This window comes from Sus scrofa, chromosome 15, assembly GCF_054392235.1.
Source record: "Sus scrofa isolate SSC_HxYL_T2T_F1_AM1 chromosome 15, Sscrofa_HxYL_maternal_Yorkshire_Landrace_v2.0, whole genome shotgun sequence".
In the NCBI taxonomy this organism is placed as follows: domain Eukaryota; kingdom Metazoa; phylum Chordata; class Mammalia; order Artiodactyla; family Suidae; genus Sus; species Sus scrofa.
The window spans coordinates 61,064,003-61,090,519 of NC_139397.1; the positions used below are offsets into that span (position 1 = coordinate 61,064,003).

General features: G+C 38.5%; 2 protein-coding genes across 7 annotated transcripts in view; one reads left to right on the plus strand and one right to left on the minus strand.

The window, feature by feature from the left end:
* SORBS2 (sorbin and SH3 domain containing 2) overlaps nt 1-5,809 on the minus strand; it is a 324,236-nt gene extending 318,427 nt beyond the window's left edge. The window contains 1 exon segment of the mRNA NM_001444777.1: nt 5,648-5,809. The gene's annotated coding sequence lies outside the window, so the exon portion shown is untranslated.
* The window catches only part of CFAP96 (cilia and flagella associated protein 96), a 487,170-nt gene that overhangs the window by 433,537 nt on the left and 27,116 nt on the right, over nt 1-26,517 (plus strand). For 2 of the 6 annotated variants that reach the window (XR_014828697.1, XR_014828698.1), the window contains exon 13: nt 24,178-24,308. The exons of the other annotated variants lie outside the window; for them this stretch is intronic. The gene's annotated coding sequence lies outside the window, so the exon portion shown is untranslated. The remainder of the gene's footprint in view (nt 1-24,177; nt 24,309-26,517) is intronic. 6 annotated transcript variants of the gene reach the window in all.

Genomic DNA, 26,517 nt, shown 5'->3' on the forward strand with positions numbered 1-26,517 from the left:
GAGGAGACCAGGATGGGTTATAGAAGCTCTATGTTAATGTGCAGGTTGAGGGTTTGGAGGCAGTTTTTATAAGTTAGTTCACAGAGATTCTTTATTCAACTCAAATATTTACCTAGTGTTTGTGGCTGCCCAGTAGCCTGGCTGGGCAGTGATGAATGCCTCTTCCAGGATCCCAGCAATAATGTTTTTTCAAAATGTGTATTTGGAGCCTTAAGGAATACAAGACCAGAGTTCCCGTCATGGCCCAGTGGAAAAGAATCTGACTAGGAACCATAAGGATGTGGGTTCGATCCCTGGCCTCACTCACTGGGTTAAGGATCTGGGGTTGCCGTGAGCTGTGGTGAAGGTTGCAGACGTGACTTGGATCTGGCATTGCTGTGACTGTGGTGTAGGCCAGCAGCTATAGCTCTGATTTGACCCCTATCCTGGGAACCCCCATATGCCAAGAGTGCAGCCCTAAAAAGCAAAAAAAAAAAAAAAAAAAAAGCAAAAAAAAAGAAAAGAAAAAAGAAATATAAGACCATGCTGTGAACAAAATTTTTTATTTTTAATACACATTTTGACATGTTGAGGACTTTTTAAAATTAGTATTGCCTGTTTTTCTTCTACAAACAGGATGAGTGTGCTTTAGAGAGATGCAGAGGGCACTTGAGAGTATACAGGGACCTCTACTAGGGGGCAATCTGTTCTCATGGTGTTGGGGAAGAGGAGCTCAAAAAGTCCCCTGAACTGGAGTACCCATTGTGGCTCAGTGGGTTAAGAACCCGACTAGTATCCATGAGGATTGGATTAGATCTCTGGCCTTGCTCAGTGGGTTAAGGATCCAATATTGCCATGAACTGCAGTGTAGATTGCAGATGTGGCTCAGATCTGGCATTGCTGTGGCTGCGGCATAGGCCAGCAGCTGCATCTCTGATTCAACATCTAGCCTGGTAACTATGCCTTAGGTGTGGCCCTAAAAAGAAAGGGGAAAAAAAAAAATCCCCTGAACAACATACAAATAGTCTAGAGTCGCAGGTGGTTCAAGGGGAAGCTGAATGGCCACCAAATGAACATGCAGTTTCCCTGTGTCTGCCAGGGGGAGAAAGTTCTAACAGTCCAGTTTAAAGAGGGGAAGGATGGTATCTTTGATTCCCAGGTCATAAAGCCAGACACTCCCTTCAAATGATCCCTTACTGACATCACACCAACACCAAACAAGACAGCCTTTCTTGGTGGTGTTCCAGCAAAATCACTCCATTGTTTCCCATGACCTGCATTAGAGGGATTTTATAATAACACAGTCCTGATTCTTAACAAGCAGGTACCGTCACATCACCACTTCAGGCATATTACAGAAAACAGACACTTGTCTTCCTTTCTCAGTCCATGACAAGGATTTTAAAGTCATGAGAAAGGCTTATATAATTGTAAGGGATGCAACTGAACAGATCCTACAATGCCTGAAACCTGGATTTGTGTGTTCCTTAATGATTAGAGTAGGGTTGATCACCCCGGCTCATTCTAGAAGTCCTTCATCTGACACCAGAAGGACAGCTCACTGCCTGATAGTGCTGCCCTATAGTCTTTGCTCTTCATCCCTCTTCGAAGCCCATCTTCACCTCCCAGAAGGTGCCAGATACTCCTGGTGTCCCTTTACGGCTGTTCTCACCAGCCCATCTTGATATAGGACCTTCTGGACTTGACTCCTCCACTAATGAGAGTGACCTCTTTATCAGAGTGGACTTACCAGATTTGCCTGGGCATAAACACAGTTCCCTGGTATTAGAAGTACCAGGAGGGTGCCAGGACAATTGACCTGAGGCTTCTGAGAGATGCTGAACAAAAGTAAATTTTTCCTAATTCACAGATTTTATTGCAAGGTCAAATTAAGGCTATTAATTCAGCCACTTTTTGTGTAACTTAGGTAGCTTGGTAGTTCACCTGCATACGTTGCTGAGCTTCTTGGGAAATGAATCATGTAATTGAGTTGTAAGTAAATGAATTGAAAAAACACTCATGAGTATTTTCTATGAGACAGAATTTACCCTTGCTAGGCAATGGTAAATTTGAAGTCAGATCCTATTATTTTCCTGGAAGAACTCCAGTCTGGGGAAGTAAACAAATAAATATCCCCAAACTCTAAAAAGAAGGCAGAGTATTAAAAGTGGTAGAGGAGAAGTTCCCATTGTGGTGCAGCGGAAACGAATCCAACTAGGAACCATGAGGTTTCGAGTTTGATCCCTGGCCTCGCTCAATGGGTTAAGGATCCGGCATTGCCATGAGCTGTGGTGTGGGTCACAGACACGACTTGATCTGGTATTGCTATGGCTGTGGTGTAGGCTGGCAGCTGTAGCTCCAATTAGACCCCTAACCTGGGAACCTCCATATGCCGCAGGTGCGGCCCCCAAAAGACAGTAAATAAATAAATAAATAAAAGTGGTAGAGGAGAAAAGTTAAAATAGCTTTTTATATCGTTACTTTATCCAGAAGTATTTGCATTAAAGTCAGTCAGTGACATCAAAGGTAGAATTTAACACTGGCCAGTGGGTGGGGTTGACTTTGGGACCATCAGGACCCTCCCCTTAGCCATACTCCTGGGCACTGCCCTACCATTCAGTCCTCAAGTAGCAGGCAAGCTCCTCTACACAGTCCTAAACATGTGGAATGCATAGCAGTGATTGGGAGTTAATTTTAAGAAAATCAAGGAGGTACAATTGAGCTACCTTGAATGAGGGAGAATTTGGAGGGCTTCATAAATGTGAGGATTATTCCTTTTCAAAGGCTGTCTTGATATTCTCTGTCTAGACCTAAGTTGAGCATGCATACAGCCTGAGTTAGTCTTCAACAAAATCATCCTTCGAATGATCTCACATGCACCCTGGCCAAAATAATTAAGTCATAAAAATAAACATTTTGCTCTGTCCCTTAGATTTCATTTTCTGTCCCTTTGTTATTCCCCCTCAAGCCACTAAATAAGTTTTTCCTTCAAGCAGCATGAGGTTACCGCTTGCAGCAAGCATCCTCATAGGCGACCAAGGAAAACAATGTGTGTTTGTGTCATGTTTCTCACCACTATTACTGCTTGCCTAGGCATTCTATTTTATTTTGGACTCATAGCTCAATTTTATGTTCCTAGATGACCTGGTCTGTCTGCATTTACTAAGTTGTCTTGGTAGGTTTCCCAGCCTCCAAGTACCTCTTTTCTCAGGGGCATCCCTTTTGCCCAGACTCCCCACCTGCCCACTTTTTAAAAATCTCTCTCCCACTCAGCAGTCCTCTATCAGCATCTGCTCCGGGTCCTGCCCGAAGACCAGGGTGTAATAATATCTTAAAGTAGTCTTGCCAAGGCTATTTGCATTTAAATAGGATTCAAAGCATTACACTGAAGGCATTGCTCTCACAAGGTAGAAGTTTAGACATTATTGGGGGGAGGGAATAGAACGGAGCGGTTGGAGGACAGCGATGAACAAGGGCCTTTCTCCTGCTTCTAACGTAGTCAATCTCCTCTTCTAAGTGTTACAAAGAATCCCGTCCACACCCAGTCAACCTCAAGGAGGTCAGACTTGACTTTGATGTCATATCTTTTTAATTACACCCTTCTCATATTTACATAAACTGATTATAATTATGTGGATTCCTCTAACTCTCACAAGCCAGCCAGTAAGGCTAATCTACCCAGGTTATATAGGGAGTAGGTGACAACGCTGGGATTTAAGCCCCGTCTGTCTGGGGCCAAAGGCCCAGCTCTGTCCATTATTTTGCCCCCACACTGGTTCAGAGGAAAATGCCCCTCATTTTGGTTTAATTTGGTTCCTTTAACCTGTCTTTCTCTTGTCCTGAAATGCTGATTGACTCTAACCTTATTTTTTAAAATTACATTTTGCCTGTTCCTTTTATGCTTTTTTTAGTAGAAATATGTTATATCATCTCAGGTATAAGGACACTTCTTACAGCTCAAGTAGAAGATATCACCCTTCTGTATTTTCTTCTGCAGAATAACACTAATTTCTGTATTTCCATTACCATTCATCAAAGTTGCTAACGAATTCCCTATGGTCATCTAGTTAATTGGCTAATTTTGCATTCTCCAAAGCAATGTCTTTTAAACATTGAAATAAAAAGGCCGTAATTTCACATATGTGGAAAATAGTCTTATTTTATTGTATACTTGATTTGCAAATTTTAAAACTTAGAATTTTAACTTTTATGTATCTTCATGAACTTATATTCCATATAACTAAATAGTGACTTTTCAAGTTTAAACTGTTATTTAAAAATATTAGTTTTATATATATACATATTATTACTTTTACGGTTTATATGACATTCTATGAATAAAATCATGCATCTTATAAATATTTATAGAACCTGAGAGTCACAAAGTGTATCATAATACATAGTTGATGATACTACAGAGGCAAAGTGTATTTAGCCATACAGACCATAATTAATAAATAAACTAATAAAAACAAGGATAAAAAAATTTAGAAACTATAACCAATGCCTTAATATCCCCCCTCTTTTAACAAATACGCAAAGAATCTGCATCACTTAAAAGCAGAGAGCTTTCGGAGATGTAATATGATAATCAACTGTGGAGATCAAAATTTTAATGGGCCATGCTTTTCAGAGATAACTAGAAAATGAAGTAAAGCACTTCCTGAATTCGTTTCTGTTGCCTGATACAACAGTTTATCTCAACTTATGCAGGCCACCAGTGATAACCCACCAATGTGTAATTTCAAATGTCCCACGTTGGATAATGCACAACTTACTGGTGAAACCGTTCCATATGACTAACAATTTAATGTCTTAGACATAAATTAAATCTTGCCTAATAAGGCATGGTACATGATGGAAAGCCCGTTACATCCATTCCTTCCAACAGATAATTGATGCAGCCAAGAGACAAAAGAAGGAACTCACCCTAAAAAATAAATGCTTCACAAAGCAATCTCATGCCTCACCTAATGCAATATGTTTCTCCTGGGTCTTTTGTTACTCTGTAACATATTAAATTATCCTCCCGATTACCTTGGCAACTAAAACAAGAGCACCTAATATGCTGATGACTTTTGGATGATTACACCAGCTGTCAGTAAGAAATGATAATCAAAGTATCTTAATTATTAAGCAAAATGAGAATACTCAAAGTGTTCGTTTTTTATCAAACTTGCGTCTAAACTGGAGAGAGGAATCCTTCTGCTGACAAAATTCTTCTTCCACCAGAGATCAGCAATGTGGCCCCTTTTTTCTCTGGGGCTGGTAGACAGCTAGATAAATTGCAACAACCTTGGAGAGGTGTCATTTCCCCCTGCCCTTTACACCCCAGTTCTTTCCCTGGGTGTCTTTAGTTATGAACGTAGCAGAATGTGATGATTTAAAGCTACATTTTTAGCAGGCTTACCTCCAGAACAATAGCGATAATAACAAAGAGTCAGCCGAATCAAGGGTTTTTAAACAGCTTAAGCCTTGTAAAATTGTCCCTTTATTCTGCTTCTTACCGTCTCCCCCCCAGAGGTTAACCATCTTAAAAGGCTGGCATTTAGACCAAAAACAGGAACAAAGCATTACTAGAAAGCAGAGGGCTCTTCCTCCAGCACCAGCATCTCTGCTTCCCATAATTCTTAAGAAATATAACAACTCAATGAAAAAGAACCGATACCTTTGAATGAGAACATTCCAGCATAGGAATATCGTCTTGTTGGCTGCTGTGCAGAATGAGTTGCTTGGGTATATATCTCTCTCTTCTTAGCTACGGGGTCTGTTTGGCAGCTGCTGCCAACATAGGGAGCATTAAAACATGTATGCGATGTTCGTCCGCAATAAAAGGAGACTAACCAGCCCAGCTTGGTGCTGCTTGTCTGAGGCATCGGATCTTTAGACCCTCGCCATCTGATTGGCTGCTTCCTAGTCTCACTGTACTCGTCTCCCTTAACCTTCCACTGTGTTCAATATATTTTCCCCAGGGATGTAGTCAGAGAATTGCTGGTTAGGGGATTAGAGGCAGGTTAAATTGAGCTGGTTTAAAAAACAGTGACATGATTTTCTGTGAATATGTTTAATGTTTAATTTTCCAAAGTTCTACATAACTGACCCAGGAGAAACCTAATAAAATTGATATAATTTAACAATAGCAGTTTTATGTTTCCTCTCTGAAAATACTTTGAGTTGAATGCACGCATAACACAGCACTGAAGTGATCAGGTGGCATCTTGCAGCACGGCGTGTCTGTGTAATCAACATTAAATCAAAACAGATGGGGATGACAGAATATATTAAGAGAGTTATTAAAAATGCCAGGAGATGCTGTTGAATAAGGCTGCTGAAGCCATCTCAAGAAAGTGTTATAAATCATTTACACAAAATGCTCTTACAGTATTTATGGCTGACTTTATATAGCTCCGATAATGAAAACCTAAAAATCAATGACAAACAGTAAAGGCTTTATCATCTCTAGAAGAAAAGTACCAGAAGGAGATATCAAAGCTTGTATTCTATTAAAGCAGGCCAAATAAGAAAAGAGTTTAAAAACTATAGCATTATCCTCTCCTGTCCATGTTCAAATTTTATATTTGACTTATACAAGGATTTAGAACAAAGTATTAAAAATACCTAATGGGGGAGTTCCTGTCGTGGAGCAGCGGAAACAAGTCCGACTAGGAACCATGAGGTTGCGGGTTTGATCCCTGGCCTTGATCAGTGGGTTAAGGTTCCTGCATTGCCGTGAGCTGTAGGTCACAGTCGCGGCTCTGATCTGGCGTTGCTGTGGCTCTGGTGTAGGCCGGCAGCTACAGCTCCAATTAGACCCCTAGCCTGGGAACCTCCATATGGCAAGGGTGTGACCCTAAAAAGACAAACAAACAAACAAACAAAAAAAACCTATTGGGGAGTTCCCATCATGGTGCAGCCGAAATGAATCCAACTAGGAACCATGAGGTTGCGTGCGGTTCGATCCCTGGCCTTGTTCAGTGGGTTAAGGATCCGATGTTGCCATAAGCTGTGGTGTAGGTGGTAGATGCAGCTCAGATCCCCTGTTGCTGTGGTGTAGCTGGCAGCTACATCTCCAAGTAGGCCCCTGGCCTGGGGACCTCCATATGCCAGAGGTGCAGCCCTAAAAAGACAAAAGACAAAAAATAAAATAAAAAAATTAAAATACCTATTGGTATGTTTTTTAAGTGGGAGTCTTCAAATTAAAGAGAGTGAATTAACTGCATAAATTTAACCTTTACTCCCTTACAAAATCTCACTATAATAACAATAAAGTTTTTATTTTAAAAACTGCAAACTCACAAAGAAAACAAAACAGAGGAATACTGCAACCAAATTTAGAGAACTAGAAAGCAGATAGAGAGTTGATGAGTGAATAGGAAAAGCTGCTAAAGTAGCAATGGAGACAGTTAAGAAATGACAAAATGTACAACATGCCAGCCTGAAAAAGCTCTAGAACTGGTGGCATAGTGAATATTTGGAAGTGGAGATAAGGTGGAGCTTCAAAATGGCAGGTGGCTGACCACCCATCCTTCACCTTAGCAGAACACTGGAGGTTTATTCTCTCGAGAGACTAAAACAGGGTGTCTCTGAACTGACATGGTTAAAAATAAAGGTACCAGAATGAAAATAGGAGAGTTAATGGGAAATGGGCCTCCTTTCCTACCCTCAGCTCCTGGGAGACAGGTAGCAGTGTATAGCCTTATCAGAAAGGGCATTTGAAGAGGGCTCTTTAGGGGGAACCATCCCAAAAGATGACTTAAAGACACTAATATTGGACACTCCCTAACAAATGGCACAGCCAGATCACCCAGTAGTAAAGCCATATTAACAAACTCTATACATGAGATTTTAGTGCCCCACTCTTATATATAAGTAAATCAGACAAATATCTAATATCAAAGTAGAGAATGGAGACAAATATGGAAAAAGTAAACTGGAGCAAACAAACAATGGGTGTGTAAGGAGAACAGTTAAATACTATCATTCATGCCCTTGTCGAAATAAGAGATGCACAAGCACTTCTCATTTTGCATGGTTCCAATATGCATGAATATCAGTTACACAGTTTAGTTTATAGCCCCAGTCCCCTGGTAATACAGCTCAAATTGCAGTTGCCATGGCATATTAACTAAGGGTAAGTGCATAGTGCACAAACTTTTTTGCTGGCTCTTCTGCCCATAGTCACTAGTAGTAATAGATACACATCATGATCAGTAACCAATCACATCACTTCTTTCAAAGTCTGTTGGTTACTGCATATCTGTTACTTCACACACAGACAGTAGAGTATGTAGTTATGTGACCACAGAATATGCAGTTATTTACTCCCATTGATAAACCCACATGACATTTTCCAGAATGGATAATGGAAAGATTAAATTGGCCAACAGAAATGAAAGTACAGCAATAAAGTGAAAAAAACAAAAACAAAAAACAACACACAGGAAGTGAAATGTGATATGATTAGTAAATGGAGATAGCAAAGCAAAATAGAAATGGATTGCATAAACCATATCGCAAAGTCCAATGAATATAAAAACCACGGTAAAGTTGCTTTAATATCTTTTAGTTTAGAATATACTGGGAACAGAAATCTGCTCAAGCCTGTATTGAGGACTGTCATTTAAAAAATTAATTTGGGGAGTTCCCGTCGTGGCGCAGTGGTTAACGAATCCGACTGGGAGACATGAGGTTGCGGGTTCGATCCCTGCCCTTGCTCAGTGGGTTGACGATCCGGCGTTGCTGTGAGCTGTGGTGTGAGTCTTAGACGCGACTCGGATCCTGCGTTTGCTGTGCCTCTGGCGTAGGCCGGTGGCTGCAGCTCCGATTCGATCCCTAGCCTGGGAACCTCCATATGCCTCGATAGCAGCCCAAGAAATGGCAAAAAGACAAAAAAAAAAATAATAATAATAATAATAATTTAATTTGGTTAGCATTCAGGTCAAAGTGTTAATGTAGTTGCCACAGTAAAAGAAAACGATAATTGCAAAAGAAAGGAAGTAAAAGCTAGTTTCATTTTTTCAAAAGTTGGTGTGAATTGATTGATGTTTATCTTGTGAAATTGCTAGAGCAGAAAAGAATTCAGCTATGAAATTTGCACCTAGATTCCAAGGATTGGCTAAGGTAACTGGGTGTGATAATTGGCAACTATTTTATATGGATGAAAAAAGGATGAAGATATCTGAGAGGAAAATAATTTACATTAAAAAGCTCTTGGAAATATTTCATAACAATAAAGCACAAAATATGAATGGTTGGAAACTGATCCAAAGTTAGGAGTATGACAGTTCTTGAAGACATGGAAAAGATGCCCATTTAGAATTGCATGTTACACCACCAAAAGGAGGCAAGTATTGTTTTCTGAAAGAAAACATTTTGATTTTTAACGTTATTAATGTTTAAAATTACACCACACTAAGTAAATATTAGTTTTGTCATTTTAAATTCCCTATACATTTAAAACTGTTATGTTTTTAATGTTCTGAAAACATTATTGAAGTTCACAGAACAATTGTCATTTTCCCCATTGATTATTAAGATAGCTTGCATGGTTTCCGCTTGAAAAGTTATTTTTACAGTCCCATACTGCCATGCAAAGTGAAGGCTGACTTTATTGTATCTGAGAAACAAGAATAGGCAGTTGCAAGAAAGAAAGAAATGGGATGTAAAAAAGCTCTTGAAAAACTCAAGAAAAAGGAAGATAAAGTTGAAGAAATGTTCTTGAAAGTTGAGTAAAAAGGTACACAAAGGAAAATCATGAGAAAAAAATGTAAGAAAATTAGAGGTATAGTCTAGGAATTCAACATCTGAGAAACAAGAGATCTAGCAAGAGAAATGGAAGAAAATGAAAAGAAGAAAACTATCAAAAAATAATTCAAGAGAAATTCCCATGAGTTTCCGTATTGGAATTATACCACTGAAGTACACAATTGGCTCATGCTTGTGGAATATCAGAAAGTTACAAAGATGCAGTCCCTATTGAAATTTCCCTCTCAAGAAAATTTTCTCAGGAGTTTAAGAGTATATGCCATCAAAAAATAAGAGACTAAAACAAAAAAGAGGAGACATAAATTCAAAAGAATTTATCAAAACAAATTATCCTCTCATTTTAACACCAAATGCTTTTTATGAAACTATACAATGATAATTTTATAATTATAGATTTTACTTAATGAAATGAAAGCAAAGTTAATCAAAAATTTTAAATACTCATTTGATAACTATTGGGAGATTTTGAGAAAATCAAGGATGTTGCCAAAATTCGTCCTCTGTCCGCCTGGTGCCAAATACAAACGCGGAGACAGAGTTTGGTTGAAGGAGAAAAAGACAGATTTATTGCTTTGCCAGACAAGGGGAGCCACAGCAGGCTAATGCCTTAAAGTCTGTGCAAGAATTGTGAGGAATTTTATAGTAAAAAAGAGAAAAACACTTTTTCAGATAGGAATCAGGATTGGGACAAATATGCATTCTTCTTTCTTTGGGGGAATCTGTCATCAAAGCTGGAGTCAGGAGATCTCAGCATGATCATGATGGTGGTCTTCTGGGTTATTGCCTAGAATCATAGTACTTGTGAAAAGGGCATATTGACCAGAGATTAAAACAAGTTGGGAAAGTTCCTGAAAAACATCATGTAGTAATAATCTTTAACCCACAGGCAACTGTGCTCGGGGTTCCTAGTCTTTAGTTTACGGGTGGTTTAGGGTGCAATTAAGCCAGGGAGGCCAAGGATGGACTCTAAGCTATTCTATTTTAAAGCATTCATTTCTAAAAGAAGCGCAAGAATAAGACGCCTATCTTACCATGTGTATCCCTTGAGAGGGTTCCAGGACCCTGCCCCAAGGCTGCACTATTGTTTCTTGACTGTTCCTCCCTTGTCTATGCATCCCCTTCCTTCCCTGATAATCGAGTGTCTGAGCCTGTCCGTTGGAACTCAGGGAAGGTATTAGAGGCTGAATGAGGCCCAAAACAAGAAATGGGGGACACAGAAAGGCTTTTGTGCTCAGGAGCCCCACAGGGCCCTGCTTGGTTACAAGGATACTTGGTTCAATTGCAGATATCTGAAAGGATTTTGCAGCCATAGAAACTACCTTTTTAAATAAACCTTTTTGGTTAGAAAATAAAATAATCATTCCTTTCGTGTGTACCCCTACCCTCAGAATCTAATCTATAAGACTAACTTGTCGTAAAAGATGGCTTTTCAGAGTTGTTATTTGTATTCAATCATATATTCATTTATTTATTTATCAAACATTGAATACCTTCTTCATGTTGGCGCTTGAATTTGTGTGGAACTGTGGATTTCAAGTCATAGAAAAGAAAATTGGAGGGAATTGTATTAGAAAGAAGAGACTGATCCATCTGGTCCATTCTGTACCTTCCACTTCATATGATACACCAAGGATATTATGTATACATCTTTCTATGTCTATGTAACAAGCAGGTGCTTTTTGTAAGTCTTACTAGCTTTAATTTGGGTTTGCCATGAGCGATTATGGACTTTTCCTTAAATCTTTGCTTTTAGAAAGTAATTGAATAATAGAGTAACTTCTTCCACTGTATGGAAGTGAAATAGATAATTTAAATGGCAGACTGCCTATTTAAATAATTGAATTTGTACATTTCTAACAGACACTTTACAATACAGTAAGAGAATCTCTAAAGTTTTGAAATATAAATGTTAACTGCCTGTTCAAAATCCAAAAAATTGGGGTACAGAAAAAACTTTTGATAATTAACCAATGGTATAAAAAGGCAATCCCTTTCCTTCCTAAGCACACACTCTGTTTACAGTAGGTTTGTTTTTTTGAGCTTGTCACTGCTTTTGTCTGCTCACTTCAAAGCCATATTATGCTGCAGATCTCAAACAATGCAAAAGGCTGGTGTCTGCTTACTGGCGCTGAAATGCTCTGTTTCAGATTTGCCTTAGCATCTACACTTATTAGTCTAGGTTTACCACCTCGACCTACTTCATTCATTTATTTTCATGAAAATAGAGACTTCTGATGCTGATTCATTCACAAGAAAGGCATTCATTAGACCAGTGTGCCTATAAAACTAATTATTATTCTGATAAATTTTTCCACTCCCGTTAGCACTTCCAGACAATAAGCAGAGGAAACAAAATACTTCTATCTCTGTGAGTAATTCTAGGGAGCACTGACATTCCTACTTTAAAACATGTTTTAAAGCACCAATTTAATCCCTGATAAAAATAAATCAGCCCTCAGCTAAACTTCCTATTGTCTCCAGTTCCTTCAGGTATATTTAAATCATTACCACCTGTAGTTGACACATGCCCCCCAACCCCTCACTAAAGCAAAGGAAGATGGAGAAACAAGTGGAAAATGAACTGAATGCATTTTATTCAAAGCATCTTCCTTCTACTTTGACTCAAGAATAAGAGGGTAGAGAGAAGTCTAAGGAAAGCCAAGTCAGATACAGAGTCAGGGGAGAAATAAGGAAAATTCACTGCATGCACATTGTAGAAGAAAGCTGGTAAAGGTCAAAACACAGCAAAACTGTTATTGAGGGTCAAAGTTCCCTCAACACCCACAGAGGCCCCTTTTATGGCATTCCTCAAATGGGTACCATGATTTCAAGATATTGAATACCAAATGAGTTGCATCTATTAGATAAAAAGTCATCTCTCTTTGTCTTTAATAGATCAAATGTAAATATTAGTAACCAATAAAGCATCAATCACCATGAGATAAATGACATGCTTTGGTTAGTTGACATGATTCCAGTCAAAAGCTAAAACTTTAGGAGTTCCTGTCGTGGCACTGTGGTTAACGAATCTGACTAGGAACCATGAGGTTGCAGGTTCCATCCCTGGCCTTGCTCAGGGGGTTAAGGATCCGGCATTGCTGTGAGCTGTGGTGTAGGTTGTAGACGCAGCTTGGATCCCGTCTTGCTGTGGCTCTGGCATAGGCTAGAGGCTACAGGTCTGATTGGACCCCTAGCCTGGGAACCTCCATATGCCATGGGAGCAGCCCTAGAAATGGCAAAAAGACAAAAAAAAAAAAAGCTAGAACTTTGAAAATGTTATGGTAGCTTTTACTGCTCTGTCACAGGAAAATGACAATATCCATCATCATATAACATATTGAACACTTTTGTAGACTCCCATTCTTAATTTCTCAGATTAGGATCCCAGAATGAAAATCAATACCTGATGTAAATAATGGAGTTAGTCATAAAATTGAAAACTAAAATTCAGTAAATGCCCTTGTTTTGAATTATTAAAAATGAACATGTATTTAATTCATAGACACTTTTATTGAGTATAACCCTATTTTATTTTATTATTTTATTTTACTTTATTTTTTGTCTTTTTGCCATTTCTAGGGCTGCTTCTGCCGCATGTGGAGGTTCCCAGACTAGGGGTCTAATCAGAGCTGTAGCCACTGGCCTACACCAGAGCCATAGCAATGCAGGATCCGAGCTGCGTCTGCAACCTACACCACAGCTCACAGCAATGCCAGATCCTTAACCCACTGAGCAAGGCCATGGATCGAACACTCAACCTTATGATTCCTAGTCAGATTCGTTAACCACTGAGCCACGACGGGAACTCCAAACCCCATTTTATAATCTTTCATCATTTTTTCTGGTTCTATGACCAAAAACAGTAAAATATGAAACTATTTCTTCATTATTTATCAAGTTTTTGCAAAAAGAGAGGGAAATGAATGATATTAGGGAAAGGGGGAAGTGAGTAAAAGAATAGGAAAAAATTGTTATCCTTTAAATTGGTGATTTTCAAACTGCTCAAGGGAGTCCTACACATTTTTCTGAGGAATCGGGCAACTGGGAGCACAGAGGAGATGGATTGTGGGTGGGCTTTGACAAACTTTTGCTTTTTGCCAAATCTTTTCAACTGAATAGCCTATGGTCTGTTTCATAAACAGTGGCTCCTTGTAAGACTTCATTTGAAGAAAGGAGTCTATTGCTAAAAAGAAGGTTGAAAATCACAACTCCAAAGCAGTAGTAGCACTGAAATCTAAATGGCAAAATACCTATTCTCTGAAAAGTACTTATATGATATCACACATCTTTTCTTCCTTCTAACTGTACTCTTGTCATTATTGTATTTATCTATAAAATCAATTCATTTATACACTATGCCATTCCAAAAACATCTTGAGGCAACTCACTTATTTCTACTTTGTGATTTTAGTTCATTTGGATTCTCCTTCTCCACGAAGTTATGAACACCTTAACAGCAGATACCTTCTGTGCCAAATGTCAATGGAAGATAATCTCTGGAAACCCTGTGAATAATTTCACATTCATAGACTCAGATGTTAGACTTGGAAGCTTAGATTTTAGGTCATTATACACAGTTTGATAGTACAACCTATTTTATTAAAAATAATAAGTTAATAATAAGTTTAATTTTATTAAAAATAATAAGTTTCCATCCGGGCACAGTGGAAACAAATCCAACTAGGAACCAAGAGGTTGCAGGTTTATCCATGGCCTCACTCAGTGGGTTAAGGATACAGTGATGTCGTGAGCTGTGGTGTAGGTTGCGGACGAGGCTCAGATCTGGTGTTGCTGTGGCTGTGGTGTAGGCCGGCAGCTGTAGCTCCAATTCAACCCCTAGCCTGGGAACCTCCATATGCTGCGAGTTTGGCCCTAAAAACCAAATAATAATGATAATAATAATAATAATAAGTTGATACATGCATAGAAATACCAGGAATAAAAAGTATTAACATTGGTTACACATGAGGATGGGCTTATGGAGACTTTTATTACCAGTGGTGCCTTTCTGAAGGTATTTGAGTATATTATTTCTTTAAACTTTAAGAATTTGAATGGTATTGGGTGGATATTCACTCATCTGTTGCCCGATGGACAATGAAACGCAGTGTGCCTTCAGTATAAATAAAGATGTTTTCCTCTGTGTCTCAAAAATCCTCTCCGATCTAGCACTTATTGTTGACCCCCGTTCCGGCTAATCTGTATATAATAAGTGCTAGATAAGAGAGGATTTTTTAGACACAGAGGAAAACATCTTTATTTATACTGAAGGCATATACTGTGTTCTGAGCAGGATGAATATATCCATACCTACACATATTACAACCATGTAAAGTTAAAATCAAAAACAAAATTGTAAAGATAAAGAGGGAGAAGAGACAGTTTACCCACCAAGGTGAAACAGTTGGGTAAAAAGCACACTTCTCATTAGTAAAAAGAAATGTGGAGGAATTGTAGAATAATATCTTCAAACTAATGAAAGGAAAACAAAAGAGAAAAAGACCTCTTGACTTAGAATTCCAAATACAGCTAAAATATTAATTAATGTAGAGGAGAGTGAGCAGAAGATAAACACCAAACAAACCATCCAGAGCTCAATGCAGAAATTCATGTCATGGTGCTAATTGCTGAACACCTACCAAATTCCATGATCTTTTTTTTTTTTTTTTTTTTTTTTGCTATTTCCTTGAGCTGCTCCCGCGGCATATGGAGGTTCCCAGGCTAGGTGTCCAATCAGAGCTGTAGCCGCCAGCCTACATCAGAGCCACAGCAACGCGGGAGCCGAGCCGCGTCTACGACCTACACCACAGCTCACGGCAACGCCGGATCCTTAACCCACTGAACAAGGCCAGGGACCGAACCCACAATCTCATGGTTCCTAGTCGGATTCGTTAACCACTGCGCCACGACAGGAACTCCCAAATTCCATGATCTTGATCACTAAAGACAGTTTAGTCTCTGAGAAGCTTTTAACTTAATAGTCTTTTAGTTGTTGTTGCTGTTTTGTTTTTTGGGTTCTTTTGCTTTTTAAGGCCATACCTGTGGCATGTGGAATATCCCAGGCTAACGTCAAATCTGAGCTACAGCTGCTGACCTACACCACAACACAGCAATGCGGAATCTGAGCCACATATGTGAACTACAGCACAGCTCACAGCAATGTCAGATCTTAACCCACTGAGCGGGTCCAGGGATTGAACCTGGGTCCTCATAGATACTAGTTGGGTTCATTACCACTGAGCCACAATGGAAACTTCCTAATTTAACAGCCTTTATTTAACTGTATGCACTATGTCCAGAAGTAGCCTTTGAAAAATGTAATATATTAATTTTATTTCATGCTCATACCAACCATTCATTGTTTTAAATATGATTTTATTGTAAAGACTTATAAGGGAAGACACCATGTCTCCTTTATTCATTATTTTGTTGCAAATTACTAACACATTCCCTGGCACTTTATAGGAACTCAATAAACAGCTATGGGCTAAATACATAAATTAACTGTTTGTCTAAATCTCAGCCTCTACAACTTTCCTCCCTCCCCAACCAATATTTCTTCTTGAAGTTTAGGAAAAAAAAATCTCTTTTTCTTAATCTTTTACATTTTTGCATATGATATGGAATTTTTTTTTCTCAAAAGACATGAAAAATGAAATTTTTTTTCTAGAAAGAGAGTAAGAAATTAAACTGTAGGGTTGAAATTAAGAATTCCCAGAATACATCTAAATAAGACATAGATGACCTTCTCATTGAGGGCAGGAGTCCCAAAGTTTAAAAAGAGAAGATAGAAAACAATAAAAAGGGCTGTGACCTATGATAAATACAATTAAAATGTATTGAAATTTACTTCCCAAAAACTATGGATTTTCTGGAAAACGCCTCTTTAAAAACTTTTTAAATACCAGGAAGAAAATACAATAAATAAATACTCTGTTGAATAGTAACTGAAGGATATGACTCTATTTTTAGGTGTATAAACAAGGGCTAATACAGTGAGTCCCTGGAATTGTTTGCTGATACCAGAAAGTTAGTTTTGAGTTCTAATGCAGGGGAAGATAAAAGATGAGGCTTTATTTAGGTCAACACATGGTAGAATTGGAACAAGATTCCTTCACAAATCCAAAGTCCTTAAGATATTAGGCCTTTCTTGACTAAAGAATGGGTTAGGAAAAAATCCTTTTGTTGTCAAAGTGTAGGACACTTTTTTCTCAGCATCAGATGCAAGTGAGGGGAAAAAAATATTGTACTTTTAGGCATGGCCTAAAACAGTTTGTACTTCCCCCATGATTCTTCAAACCTCCAAAGGAAAAATTAAGATACTGGCTCAGGGAATTCTCTCGTGGCACAGTGGGTTAAGGATCTGGCATTGTCACTGCTGTGGCTTGGGTTGCTGCTGTGCTGCAGGTTTGATCCCTGACCCCTTACCTACCTAGGAACTTCCACATGCTGGAGTGTGCCCCCCACCCCCCCAAAAAAAGTTGTTTGGGTCAGGATTGAAGATTCCCTCAGGTATATGTTAGAAACAAGTTCTGGGAGTTCCCATCATGGCTCAGCAGTAACAAACCTGACTAGTATCCATGAGGACACAGGTTCAATCCCTAGCCTTGCTCAGTGGGTTAAAGATCCAGCATTGCCATGAGCTGTGGTGTAGGTTGCAGAGGAGGCTTGGATCCTACATTGCTGTAACTGTGGCATAGGCTGGCAGCTACAGCTCCAATTTGACCCCTAGCCCGGGAACTTCCATATGCCACAGGTACAGCACTAATAAGCAAAAAAAAAAAAGTTCTTTCTGGAGGAATGGTCCTTCAGCCAAGGTCTCTTAGAGACTCACTAGATCGCTAGATTTAGCTGAGCCAAGTAGGCTAGAAATGGCTCTCTTTGTCTTACAGCTTTCTTGAAATTCCTATTCTATCAAGAAAGTTGTTAGATTAAAAGAGTTTTAAGGTCATTTCCAACTAGGGCTTTCTGCCTGTCTTCTGTGACCTGTGTGGGATATCTAAGGTTTTTGCAACTGATATCACAGTAATTTCAAGTCATTGGAAAACACTAAGTGACTTTTCCAGTATCTGTCATTTCCCTACAAGGTTGCAAACTATGTTGGTGCTTGATACACAGCAATTAACATGATAGAAATATGAAAGATTATTTACTCAGTGAATTCCAAACTAAAAAAGCAGCTCTTGTCCATATTATTAGAAATCTTATCCTATTAAGATGAGCAAAATTCAACTAAAAAATTAGCAACTAAAATAGCATTAAATTTTACTTGAAAAACTTTGTATAGGCAGTCTAGTTCTCAATTCTGCAAAAAATGAAAACAAACATGTTTTGGAGGTTGCTATAAATTAAACAGAATTAAACACCTATATCTACCAGTGCTTGCCAAGCTGAGGAAAACACTCTAGTTAACACAATTGAAAACTTCAGCGGTGGAGTTTCTTTTGCTGCAGTTTCACTAGAGCTTTACCAGGTAAAAAATATTTCCAAATGGATAGAACTTTCAATTAGCACTGACTACTTTTGGCCTTATGTCCCTAGAAAATCCATATCAAATTGTCTAAGGCATTTCTGGCACTACTAATAGGCAAACTGAGAACAAGTCATTAAGGCCCCCAAAACAAACTTTTGAGGTGAACCTGGGCTAAAAGTAAAGGAAAGGAACTATATACATTTTTTTAATGGAAAACACACAAAATTAAAATCATTTTTAGAAATTCAAATTTAAAGAGGAAGAATATGCACAGAGACAGTAATTGTTGCCACCTATTCTAGGAAAGACTAGAACATAATTCTTCACTAATTGCTTTCAGCTGAAAAGGTCAATCGCTCCCTTGATTCATTAAGAAAAAACAAAAACAAAACTTTACAATTCATTCCTGCTGGGCTGCTAAGGCATGTTTTGGTTTGCCGCTTATGTCATTCTCTGAGCTCTTATTAGGTGGTGGAATAAAGTCAGATCTAAAACTTTTTAGGGCTTTGGGAAGGAGAGGAATGTATCAAGCACCAAGGGAAAAAAATAATTTCTTTCCACAGTAATGCAGTCCTCAAAGAACGTTTGTTAAGTTTAATTAAGTTGAATTGAGCTGAGTCAGTTGAATTGAATTCAGTCTCAATGAATCAATCACAGGTCATACCGTTGAGTTTTAGAGTAAAATTATTTTTTTCTGAGAGTCCTTGAAGCCTGTCCTTCAACAGGGGCTAAGAACTTCTATCTGTAAATCCTTTCTGGGAACAGTTAAGAGATTTAATTTATCAATTTCTAAATTTATTTATCAATATGCATATTGATTTTAGCATCACTATCTTTATGATGCAATATTAGAGAGCTTTCATATTCATTTTTTTCAGTTAGAACCATAAATTATGTTTCTTACTTCACCTCTCCTTAGCATCTGACTCCACAACTAGACTCCTAAGATGTGGGAGGATAAGGATGACATCTGTTTTGTTCACCCCTCCATCCCAGGATTGACTTAGTGCCTGGTATGCAATAGTGATTTAATAACTATTTGATAATGGATCAATTAATGAATTAAAGTAAACAGAAAAATAATAAGCTATTCATAATTATGTAATTATCATGGCACCCAGAAGGAAAAAAAAAAACTTAGAGGAAAGTGTTCATTTTTATATTTATTCTTAACCAAGCTGTGGTTGAAGTTTTCCCTCAATATTAGCCTTTAACTTTGTAGGATGTAGAAGTAGGTATTTTCTTTGAAGTGCACAATTCATTGTTGACGTTAGTAGTAAAACAAGAACAAACTGGTTTGAGACCTTTTGCCAAGAAGGCAGACCATCACATACGTGTAGTGGAACAAACAGAATGGAACTGAACTTATTTAGCCCTGACAATGGACAAAGGTTTTAACTTTTAAAGTGGATATTACATCTCCATTTTATAAGTGAAGAAACTGAAGTCCAGAGACGTTAAGACCTTGTCCAAGGTTATCGGCAGGGCTGACACATCTGCTCCACATTTTGGCTGCAACTGATCTCTGCTGAAGCCCCCACCTTTACTGTTGTTGAGATTTGGATATTACTCTGGCCATAGAGTACAAACAAGGAGTTCCCGTTGTGGCTCAACTGTAATGAACCCAATTAGTACCCATTAGGTTGGGGGTTTGATCCCTGGCCCCACTCAGTAGGTTAAGGATCCCACATTGCCATTAGCTGTGGTATAGGTCACAGACGTGGCTCAGATCCCATGTTGCTGTGGCTGTGGCTATGATGGAGGCTGGTGGCTGCAGTTCCGATTTGACCTCTAGCCTGGGAACTTCCATATGCTGCAGGTGCAGCCCTAAAAGAGCAAAAAAAAAAAAAAAAAAAAAAAAAAAAAACTACAAACAAAGATAAGACTCCAAAATCCCTGTTCTTTCCAATATTCTCTTTGGCCTCTCACCATGTTTTGAGTTAGGAAGCCTGAATATAATCCAAGATCTCCTTTATATTAGCTGTATCATATCCCATAAGGCCAGGTCTCTGTGCCCCTTTCACAATACATGCCCCCCCCCCCCACACACACACATCAGTGGGGCAGGAACTGTGCTCCTGCAATGAAGACTTCCTCTGGAAAAGGGAGGAATGACATGCAGATTCACTGATGGTCCTTAACTGGGCAGGAATCCTGTTGATTCTCTGCCCTGAAGACTAACTGTGTCCTTGGCCAGTTCCTCCTGTCACAACTGATTCTACTTCTCTCAGAGTAACTCTGGACCATCATCTTCCTTAGCCACTGGCTGTGCCATTTGAGGAGGATCTTCCTTGTTCACTGTTTCCATGCTGATATCTGAAGTAGATGTGAAGTAGACCCTTGCTTGGGGTTTAGATAGCCATAGGCATCTGTAAGCCAGGTTTGCGATTTCAGAAATTCATCAGGCTTCTGACTGATTTTATTTCTTCCCATCAGTTCCAGATTCCAGTCACCACACACAAAATCTTTTTTGGCACATAGTTCTTATGCCAGCCTTATTTCCTGGGTTCTGGGATCCATTCTTCTTTTCCTTATTTTAAAAGCACAAGGGATGGAACAAGGGTTGGGATTGGCATAGGCACACTGATGTATATGGAATGACTGGCCAACGGGGATCTGCCGTATAGCACAGGGAACTCTACCCAATATTCTGTGACAACCTATATGGGAAAAGAATCTGAGAAAAAATGGATGTGGGTATATGTAAAACTGAATCACTTTGTTGTACAGCAGAAATTATCACAACATTGCAAATCAACTATACTTTAATAAAATTCTTTTTAAAAATAAAAAAGATAAAGGCACCTATTTTGATGATATTTAAAACAGTGATTTCATGTGTAAACACTCTTAATCTCAGTGGCTTAATGATGAGTCTTTGAGAAAGGTTGGAGAAGCAATAGTTAGGAATTTATAGCTGTTTGAAGTATAGATGCAAGAGGTATTTCCAACCCCATCTGTTCTATTTCATCTCTGCTTTGAAACTTGCCAATTCTTGCCAGTGTTTCTTTCTTTCTTGTAATACCTTGCTAAATGAAGCAAGGACTAACCAACACAAATTAACATTCTGGCACTGTGGCTACAGATTGCATAGATACACGTGGTCTTTCAAGTCATCACAGGGGATAATTTTATCAAATATTTTGCCAGAGTATATCCAGTCTCCTAACCTGCTGTATACATATCCTGATGCCCACCACATGACTACTAATCACACCTATTTGAAGTCTTGTTATGTTAGCATCTGATGCCAGGTGCCAGTTTCTATATTGGCTGTAGAGAAGCTGAGCTACTAATGTAAAGAGGTAGCATGAGCCATTGAATGAAAATAGGGGTAGTTACCATGTGATTTATTTTCATATAGTGAAAGAGAATGCCATTTATAATTATGCCAAGGCAATAAACATAAGGCAGGACCATCCTAAGCAAAATGGAGCTATGTTCATGCTATTTAAAATTTAAATATTGAAAGTTGAGAAGTTTTTTTCCTCTTTTGTGATAGGACTGAGGTGCGTGACCAGGATTGGCAGAGTGACTCCTCTGCAAGCTCCAAAGGGCCTTCAGGGAGGCTGGATCCTCCCATTTTCTTTTATATCCATCCTATATAATACCTTCCTTGTAAGTTAGTGACTCCTCAGTGGTTTAGCCCGAGATAAGAAGTATGGAAATGTGCATACTCAGTATTTTAAGACCAAGACCAGACCAAGGGACCATCACTTCATGACATTGTATGGATGGGAACTGAGATCCATGGTCACACGTATATGCCAGTGAGCCCTGAAACCGTGCTGTCTGATTGGGCAGTTATGAGCCCAGCAGCAGCTCTAGTGCTGTGGGAAAATGGAAGAGAGATTTTGTTGGGCTTCCAGCAGCTTCCACCAAACAGCAATCTTCCTCACAAAGGATTATTTCGTCATTTGCCATTTAAGGATAAAATTCCTCATGTTCCTAGGCTTTTGTGAGTTCTCTATGATGGAATCTACTTGTCTTTATAAACTCCAGTTCATTTACTAAATATCCTAGTTTAGAAGTATCTAGGGCTGAAGCCTTAACCAAACTTATTGACATAAGTGGTCTTTCACGGTTCTTTTCATCCTTATACTTAGTGCTGTAATATTTTGATAGCATACTATCTTTGACAGATAGTCTCCCATCTTCTGGGGGCAGGGGTTGACAAAATTTTCTATTGTTAAATACCAAAATCTTCCCTACTACATTAGTAAGAGAACCCTGGCTTTTTCTACTGAAGGAAAATTATTTTTTTAATTCTTCTCTTTTCCCAAATACCTGAAACATGTTTTATATGTTCCCTTACAGTGCATAGGAGTGGAGGAACCATTTAGAGAGGAATAAACATCCAGCGTACTTTGCTGGCTTGTGTCGCTTTCAGAAAGTTACTGAAACGGATCTAACAGTATAGTCATCCAGTCATCTTTATTCCATTTCAGTAGAAGCATGAACATTGCTTTTTGTGGTGGATTCTAATCCTTCTATGCACCCAGTGGGGCTAATGGCCTATCTGATTCTTTCTTTTCCCAGGAATGAGAGTTTTCCAGCACTTTTCATACCCACATAATTGACTTTGGGGCTTAGGGATTTACTAATTGGAGCCTTGACAATCTCCTACTGGTAGAGAGACTTGTTTTGGCAAAATCACTTAGAGACAGTCTTCAGGGAATGGGGAAGGCTAACGATTTTACTGGATTCAGAGGTGCTGAGGTTCAGTCTCTAGGACTTGTTAATCCTTCCACATTCCCAACTCACTTTCACTGTCAAGAATAAGAGAAGCTCCAGTGGCTTCCTGGAATCTTCATGGGAGTGGAATAATAAGTGCAAAGCGAGTATAGCAAGGTGCTTTTTCTCCTTTACCTTCTCTGGGACACATTATCCAGGCTTGAAGTCCATTAATTCTTGGAGCAAGCTGGCCAGCGTAGCATTCAGACTAGGTCACTGCAGCAATAGCCCAAAACAGCCAATGTACTTTGCAAAATTAGGAGTTTTAGAAGTAGAAACAGCTGAAGGAGTCTGACTCACTGTCCTGCTGAGAGAGAGAAAATCACTTTGCGCAAAGCGGCTTAAAGGCGAAAATGCCAATTTATAATGTGTTGTACGAACATGAATTTATGACATTACCAAGTGTGACAGGAACGATTAATGACTGAAGGCTGAAAGGCTCACACTTCTACATAGGTCATAGTTACGGTAAAGGGGACATCTGAGGGTACCCTTCTACTCCGGCTATTTCATTTCCATAAAATATTATCAGGAACATGATGGTACCTTTTTTTTAAAAATTATTTCCCTAATACAGTGTAGGGGAAAAAAATAAAGCCTTTCATGGCAATTAAAATGAAAGAGTCTTTTCAGAGTTCCAAAAATATTACCCAAACTCTGCCAAGATTAATATGGTCAAAGTTTCCATGAAAAGCATAATTTCATGGGCGTTATGCCTGTTCAGATGTGTACAAAAAAGTATGAGGTGCATACTTTTTGATATGCACCTCAAGGAAAGATTAATTTGGTTCATCCTTTCATCGTGCTATTCACACAGTCATGAGGGTTGTTACTGCCGATGTTGTCATTAGAAAGTGGAAGGTTTTTTTCTAATTTAACATTATACCTAACAGTAAGACCTTGCATTTTGTAAGTCCTTATTGCTTTTATGTTTATGTTGTACTTTGTCGGAGGTAACTTTGGCAGGTAGACTCATTATTTCTTTTCCAGTTTTTAACAATGAAGAAAGCAAAGCATAGACGACTTCAGAGACTTAAGGAAACCCATATAGCCAGTTAATGGTGAATTAAAATTCGGGTCTCCAAGTTCAATTATCAGTCTCCTGAAATACTGCTATAACATACTAAAATTTTAATAAACTGAATAATATAAAGGAATGGGTTGCATTTAACGTAATTGGAATCAGGGACCTCCACTTTTTACTACAGTTGTGCCTTAATTTTCAGAAAATGCACTGGCCACTTCAAATGATAAAGAAAACAAAGCTCTTGAAAAACAAGGTCAAATCTAGACTTGGAGCCTCTGGGTCTGCCCAGGAGAGTCTGAAGAGGAGGAGAAGATGATTAGAGCATTTACGGTAACTATGCTGTCTTTGAGAGATATCATCGTTGTAACCAATACCTTGGTCTCATTAGCACAAATTCTAATTTGGCTTTGTGTGAGATTTTCCACCCAAGTCCTTGGTTATTGTCCTTTGGTGGAGAGATCTGGCAAATGATATTTGAATGACCTCATTCCCCTGAAACATGGGCTTAAGCCAGAAGTTGAACCCTGCAAAATGGGCGTGGATTGGAGGGAAAAGAAAGTATGGAGACTGTACTATAAGTGAGAGGCTGTAGAGCGAACAAATAAAAAATATGCCGGCATTAAATCTGGCATCCCTTTTTAGAATCAATTAACGGGTGATGCAGTTCCAGGTGGACTGGTTAGAAAAAGAGTTTACCAAGTATAGATGTATTAGATTCAGTGCACTGTAAACCAAATTAACTCCAACAACAATTAAATTTCCCATAAAACGGTAACTTAAATGTGCCAGAACATACATAAGACTTGCATCATATTCTACTTCAATAGATCTCCAGTAAATTACCAGTAACAACTGCAGGTAAAATAAACTTCAAAAAATCACCAGTATATTGACTTAATTAAAAAGCAAGCATATCTTAGATTACTGTAGAATTATAGTGTCAATTTTAATAGGACTTACCATGTAATGTCTTCTACAGAATTAAATCAGAATGGTAAAGACACACACACACACACACACATACTCATACGAAAAGATGTTACAAATGAGTCTAAAACATTTTTGGAAAAGTAACAAATCTGGGGTAAATTTATAAAGTAATGCATATCGGCATACAAAAACTGGGCTAGAATTCTCTTTGTAAAGAACAACAAAAAAAGCGGTGCTCAATGTACCTTGGTGTGACATGGTTTGGCAGAAAGCACACAGAATCAGGCAGTCTAGCTGGACCTCTACTCATATCTCAGGTAAATAAATTTACATATGACCTTCGACAAGTTTCTTAATCTTCCTGATCCTCAATTTCCTCATCTGTGTAATGGGACTTGTCATAAAATAAGAAGAACTTGGCATTCAGCAGATATGTTCCCTTTCTTACTCTTAGGATAGCTGTTGCATGTGGTGGAATAAGTTTTGGCATCTAATGTCTGATTTACTAACAGTCCCGAACTTTCTAAGGCCAATGCCATAAATTAGTGCCCTGTAATATTTTTAACAACCAGTTTTTGCAATTTGAAAAATTTTATGGAATGTAAAGTTGTATTTTAATTATACATCACTTCCTGCCATATGTTCACAGATCGACTCAACTCAAACTACTCAATTTCACAGGAGTCAGAAATTTTCCATAACTCTGCAAATGATTTAGAAAAAAAAAAAAAAACCCACTACTTGCAAATGGTATTGCTTGTTCAGTAAATTGTCAATACTTTCAACTAGCTGTCTTCTGCGTTTGGTTAAAAAAACCAACCCCCTATCCATGTGTCAAAGATGGATAGGAGGAATGAATGAACACTGTATTATAACCCAGTAGAATAACTAACATGCTCTTGTTTGGTAAGAATGGAACAGTGACTGTTGCTGATTTTAGGATGTTAGGAGCCACATTCTCTGAGTTGACAGCATAATTGCTTAGAGTCTGAAAGGCAAGGATTCAGATAAACTGATCACTCATAAACACAAGATTTCATGCTCTGAATTTTCACTCAGTTATAATAATATTGGAGGAAGGAGCTTCCAGGTTTCAGATCTAGGTCATTCACATCCCACTTTATCAGAATAAACAGGTTGTTCTCTTGTGGCACAGCAGGCTAAGGATCAGGCTTACAGTCACTGTAGCAGCTTGGATCACTGCTGTGACATGGGTTCAGTCCCTGGCCTGGGAACTTCCACATGCCATGGGCACAGCCAAAAAGCATATAGATAGATAGATAGATAAGGATATAGATATCAGAATAAACAAATTCCAGAGAAATTTGAACTTTGGGGCTGAATTACATTTAGCATCATTTCACCAGCCCAATTGAGCACTGAAGGCATGTTCTAATGTCTAAGGTTCCTTGGGATGGTTTGTGTTTAAAATCTACAAAGCTGTTTTATTTGCACTGATGTATAAACCTCTAGGAGCCATTTCTCAAGCACTTTTCTTCATGCCCATAAAAATCCCAAGTATTTTCCCTTTTTCCTCTAGGTCAGTTAATATGTTCATATTTTCAATTAAATATATTGACTTTTAAGTTTCATTATTTATAGCTTTATA